The sequence below is a fragment of the Lepisma saccharinum genome, chromosome 14 (assembly GCF_977018435.1).
Source record: "Lepisma saccharinum chromosome 14, izLepSacc3.1, whole genome shotgun sequence".
Taxonomy (NCBI): Eukaryota; Metazoa; Arthropoda; class Insecta; order Zygentoma; family Lepismatidae; genus Lepisma; species Lepisma saccharinum.
Genome location: NC_139242.1, coordinates 32,738,522 through 32,744,634, shown reverse-complemented (window position 1 = coordinate 32,744,634; position 6,113 = coordinate 32,738,522).

The following is a 6,113-nucleotide window of genomic DNA, read 5'->3' as shown; positions in this document are numbered from 1 at the left end:
TTCCAGGTCATTTCCCTTTCTACCCAGAATGCAATCATCCATACTGGAAGGACACTGCCGCTTGTCATGATGGCGTTCTTAACAGCTGTTGCGTCACATTTGAAGAAAAAGACAAAAGAAAAAGTAGGTTATATCGACAGAAAAGGTGCCCAAAACCCGCATCATGAGTGTGAAAGGAAATAAAATGGTTTTGAAGTAGAACAGTATATACAGGGTGGCCATAAAATGCGGAACCAATTTGAGAAATGATGAACGCAGCACATTTCCTTGATGCAAAACGTGCTCCCAACCAGTCTCAACACACCTTCCTCGAACTCTTCAACGTGTTTTCTTGACTTCTCTTTAAACGGTGAGGTTCCAAAGCAACGGTTGCGTTGATTTTAGCAATTTCCCAAGTGCGCTATGACATATTCATATGACCTGTCTCCTGTTGATTTTGATTTGATTTTCTTTAATTAACTTCGATTTTTGTGCGACTTTAGGCTAATTTGCGAAGATGGGGATGAATGATCATATGATGAAATTGATCAATAGACACTCACAAACATCCATGCCCAGGCCGGGATTCGAACCCGGGACCCTGGTGTCGCAGCGCTAACCACTCCGCCAAGGTTTAAGTTCACTTTATGCACAGTAAGGCTAATCGAGACGACGTACAGTTTAAAGTGGAATCCGGACCACTATGTGCCTCCACCGGATATCGAAACCGGGACCCCTTGATTACAAGGCATGACGCAACCACTGCGCCATCGGGGGTTTCCTGTTGAATTCGACCGCAACTGCTAGGCACGTAACTAGCAGCTGCGTGACCACGGGGAGGGGGTTGGTGTGGGCCATAACCCCCCCCCCCCCCCCGCTTTGCCCCAGTATTCCCAAAAAAGAACATCAAATACAGGAAAAGTTGACAAAATGAGAACCGACTACTTAAAAAATGTATACGTAACCCTCCGCATCTTTCTAAAATCCTGGGCACGCCACTGGACTACTAGAACTACATTTCGGAAGAGGTACGAACCAAGTGTCTCGCAATAATAATAATATTCATCGTGAATATCATAATTATAATAATAATAATGCAGTTTAGAAATAATAGATTAATAAGATAAATATGTATATTAATAATAACGATATTAAAATAGGATAAATTGATAATTATTATTATTATTATTATTACATAAAGAGCTACATAGACGACAGAGAATAGAGATTTAACAGTATGTATTCATTATCTACCTTATGTCTAGTTAAGATAGCTAAAGTATGTACAGAAACAACTGTCCTACCAGAAATTAATGCCAAAATATTTTAAAATTGATTATTTGAGGGAAACCTTCACTCCCACTCCTGTAAATTCATCGATATTATCATGACACTACCTGGCTTAAACACTCAACGAACAATGAACAATAATGTACGACTCGCGAGTTATAATTAACCAATTAACAGAATAGTATGCATTCTCTCTTTCAAGTTGTGCATCATCTCTTGACATTATCTTTGAACGAATTCTTTCACAGTCTTTTCTCACAGTAATCTTTGTTAGCATGTAGACAATAGCATGGTGAAGGGAAGAGATGTACACTTTCAGATTGTTCATGAACATTATTCGCATCATTTGTTCTGAATCACTGTGAAATATGTGACAGTGAGATTTAGTTCAAGCAATACTACTCACAGTATTGAGGAATATGTCAGTATGTCGTTCTGAAATCGATATTACTTCTGTACTATTGCCTTACTAATTATGAATTTCAGCAGGCTCTTACTTGGATACTAGCAAGAAATGAATTATACAGGATTAGGTATAATAAAAAGTTGCTTTCTGTTTTTCTCTCTTCTTCTTTATATATATATATATATATATATATATATATATATTATTTTTTATCTCTTTCTCCAATGTCTCAACCCACTTTTTCTTCCTGTTTCTCTCGTTGTTCCCTCTTTTATCTGGTGTTTCCCTTCTTGTGCTTTCCCTCTCCTTCCTAATGTTTTGTTTTCTTCTTCCTCTGTTTTCTTTCTTTTGCATTCCCACTCTTTTCTTCTGCTTGTTTACCTTGTTTTGCTTTCACTCCCTTTCCTTCTTTGTCCTTTTTCTGTTTTGCTTTCCCTCGCTTTCTTTGTTTGTCTGTTTCCTTTGTTTCGCTTGCTCTCCTTCTCCTTCTTCCTCTGTTACCCTCCCTCTTTTTTCCTTCTTTCTCTGTTTTCTTTCTATTTGCTCTCACTCTTTTTAATTAATCTGTTTCTCCTGAAGTGCTTTCCCTCTCTTTCCTTCTTCCCCAGTTTCCCCCTTTTATGCCCTCCCCCTCTCTGCCCTTCCTTCTCTGTTTCATTTTGTTTTGTTTGCCTTCTCTTTTATTCTTTTGCTTTCTATATTTCTTGCTTTGCTCCCCTTCTCTCTTTCCTCTGATTCTCTTGTTTCCATTTACTCTCTTTTCTTTTCTCTATCACTTTCTCTTTTTTCGTATCTTATTTTTCTGTCTTTCTGAATCTTTGCATGCTTGCTTCTGTGTGTGAATTTTACTCTGATGAAGCTATCTGGATAGACAGAGACGGTGATTATTTGGCGAGTTTTTTTTTAATTATTTAGTTTCGCCTTTAAACAGTCCCACCTTTGACAGCCAATAGAAGAACTTAGAACTTAGTAATTAAGTTTGGATCAAGCAGCAATGAAAATGTGTGGAAGGAATGTGTTTCCAACAAATAATGACGTTCACAGCAGAGTTAAATTGGCTGGAAGAAAACACCGAATGAAACGAAACTTTCAATCCTCAAACCATGCAAATTTGAAACAAAACTGCACAAGCGTGGCACTTTGACATATTCTTATCTTATCGACACTCCTATAGAAACGACTTGCTGTAATCTACCATGATGATCGTAAAACGAACATGTTGTTGTAAAACATAGAATGTGATTTTTTTATTTGCTCTTTCATTGAGAGATAATGGTGCGGGATAATACATCGTTAGTCATTTCCTTTTGACAACAATATCAGTCTAAGAATATAATCGGCAGTTCTAGCTGCATTCAAACGAACACACGTTTGAAATGTTCGAATCGTTCTACTGTAGTACAACCTGCAAACAACGGGTTTTACTGCAAGAACACGGTTTAATCGCAATTTCTCGTCCCCACAGCAGCAAAATGCTGTTCATAGCTGTACAAGAAAGCAAACATCACATCGCCAGCGGATTAGGTTTGGGTGGTATCAAGGGCAGACAAAATATTTTCAGAAATTCTTTTCAAAGCTCTCTTTTCTAGGGCTGAGCCGATACCACCTTGAACCGATTCCGACCGATACCGATGCTTGAAAATTCCAATAATTAAAAGTTTTTCAAAATATTGATTAATGTTAGTGTATATGTATTCCACGCTAATTCTGTTCATCAAGATTTTTGCTTTAAAATATTCAAGAATTAATCAATAATCAACAAAATTCAGTTTTCCACACAAAACTGGTGTAAAATAAAAAGAAACTTCGAATTTTACCTAATTTCCAGGAAAAACCCTCCACGATAGAGTCGCGCGGTACTTTTGCAAAGCCGTGAAATACCAAAATGCCAGAAATGTATCGGCCGGTATTGGTAAATATATTCCAACTGATACTTTCCCACGGCATCGGTATCGTCTCAGCACTACTTGTTTCCCCCTTCTTTCAGTATTACTGTCGCTCCATTTCTCTCTCTCTACCTCTTTCATTCCTTCTTTCCATTCTCTCCAATCTATTTCTCTCGCATTCTCTTTCTCCCATTCCTTCCCACTTTTATCTCTTTCTCAATCATCTTCTCCCTTTTCTGTCATTTCTTCTCTTCTCATTCCTTTCCCTCCTATTCTAATTCTCCCTACTTTATTAATCTCCCAGTCCCAGTCGTTTAACTTATTCTCTTTCTTTCATTTTTCTCTCTCATCACCTTATTCTATCTCTGCATAAACTTGGCTTCAATACACGGATTGGTTATGGTAATGTATTACTGCACTTTTGGAACCATATTTTATAAATATACCAATCTGCTTCCATTGGAAGTTGCTTGTTGATGAGCCCAAAGCTCCAGATGTAACATCCTCCCAACAGCCCCTTAACAATTCCCAAAAATTCATAAACACCCCCTTAAAATTTGTCACAAAATGACGACTTATCTTAATTTTGGCCCTAAAATTACACTTACAACCTCCTAAAGATGAACTTTCACCACCCCAGATGGAAAATTCAGGGTGAACCCCTGCAAGGCTCATCCAGAGCCGAGTAGTAGGAAAGGTGCACCGCGCCATATGGGGGTTATGTGGAGGTAGGGCCCCATATATTCTTGATCTCGGCCATTTGTGGAGTTGACGTGCCCAGCAACACGCTCCGGCCACCTCTACCCCCAGGTACCCATTTATTTAAGGTGGGCGAACCACTGAATCTCTGTAGGTAGGAGCAAGGCCGGAAAAATTCCGACCTTTGATCACCCACCTAGGAAGTCGAACCCGGGACTCCTGCGTGGCAGCCTTTACAAACTAGACCGCCATGACTCCTGAGTGGTAAGTAAAATTTCATAGAGAAGGGAGAAATTTGAGCGAATGTTTGATGCATGCGGATACATAACCGATTACAGGAATGAATTAAAATAAAACCCGTTGTTGTCACGGTAGTATCTTTTATCACAAGCAACCAAAAGGACAATTGATTCAAGATTTACACGAGGCATTTCGTAAGTTTCCTTATCTCTGCTTGAGATATATTTTACCAGACATCATTTATCTAATTATGATAGCACACGCGTGTAGATTAAAATATAGCTGATGAGAATTCAACTTCTAATGAACGTGGTTGTAAAGTGGGAAGCAGAACGTGAGGCATTACCAACAGTAAGGATAAATTCCAAATCCCCAATGCTAAAAAATGAATTCAACTAACAGAGATCGATTCACATATAAATCCGAAATAAACTGCAGTAAATTATACATGTTGGGGGTTATTTTAGTATTTTTTCTACTCTCTACGTTCATTGTGACGACACGGCTGTTGTGCCAACGAATTTAGTACGCCGTTTTCAATCATGGGTGCCTCCATAAACTTTTGCAAGAGGGTTTAGACCACTGGCATAACATTGAACATTAGAAATAATATTAAATTAAAAATTTGTTATTATATACTATTACCTTCATTGCAAAATTATTATTTTTACCCTACGCTGTGTGACCTCGGGTAACCATTTATTCTCCGGATTAAGTAAGTAGCAACGTAGCATACATTGGCGTCACAGGATTTCCGAAAGGGCATGATTACATATACTTTTACTAGTAGTAAGACCTCAGTTTGTCATTCTTTCCTGCCTTTGACGTTCTTTTTTTTTCTTTTAGGAATACTGGGCCAAATGGGTCCACCTAGTCACGCCATTGGTAGTACTATATGAAACAAGAAGTTGTTGTTTGCGGATTTAATTTGTATTACTTCGCTTTTCTGCCACTTTTGGCTAGTCGCGAAGGTGAGGATGGATGATGATATGATGACATTTATGAAGGACACTCACAAAGAATACCCGTGCACAACCCGGGATTGCTGGTGTCATAGGACGCTGTGTTAACCACTACACCATGTAGGTCGGCATGAAGTTCTTATCTGGGTTCTTCTGCCGGAATATTAATTAATTGCGCTCAGTATGGGCACCAGGAAAAATGGGTGGAGACATTAAAAAGTATGTACAAGAGGATTTTCTAGGAATCAGTCAGTATACACGTAAATACAACACACACAAGTGTATTTTTCTTTGCTTACCAGGGATTGGTAGGGAGGGACGGACAAGTTGACCAGAGGGTTGTCCGCTTCCTTTGTCTCCTTCTGGCGCTATCACTGCCTGGGTACCTGGGCTTTATCACTCTTGCCAATTACCTAATTTTTTTTTAATCCTTTTTGCTTTTCTTCTAATTGAGGACCACAGGGAAAGAACGTGCTTTGTCCATTTTCTTGATTTTGCAGCAGAACACATCATTTCCTTGTTATGACCACGTTAATAATAATATTGCTAATAATGATAATCCGTGGCTCGACAGCCCTGGAAGGGTCTTGGCCGCTACCTACCTCCCACAATCCTACCTAGAGGTGTGGAGTTATTCAACCGGTAATGGGG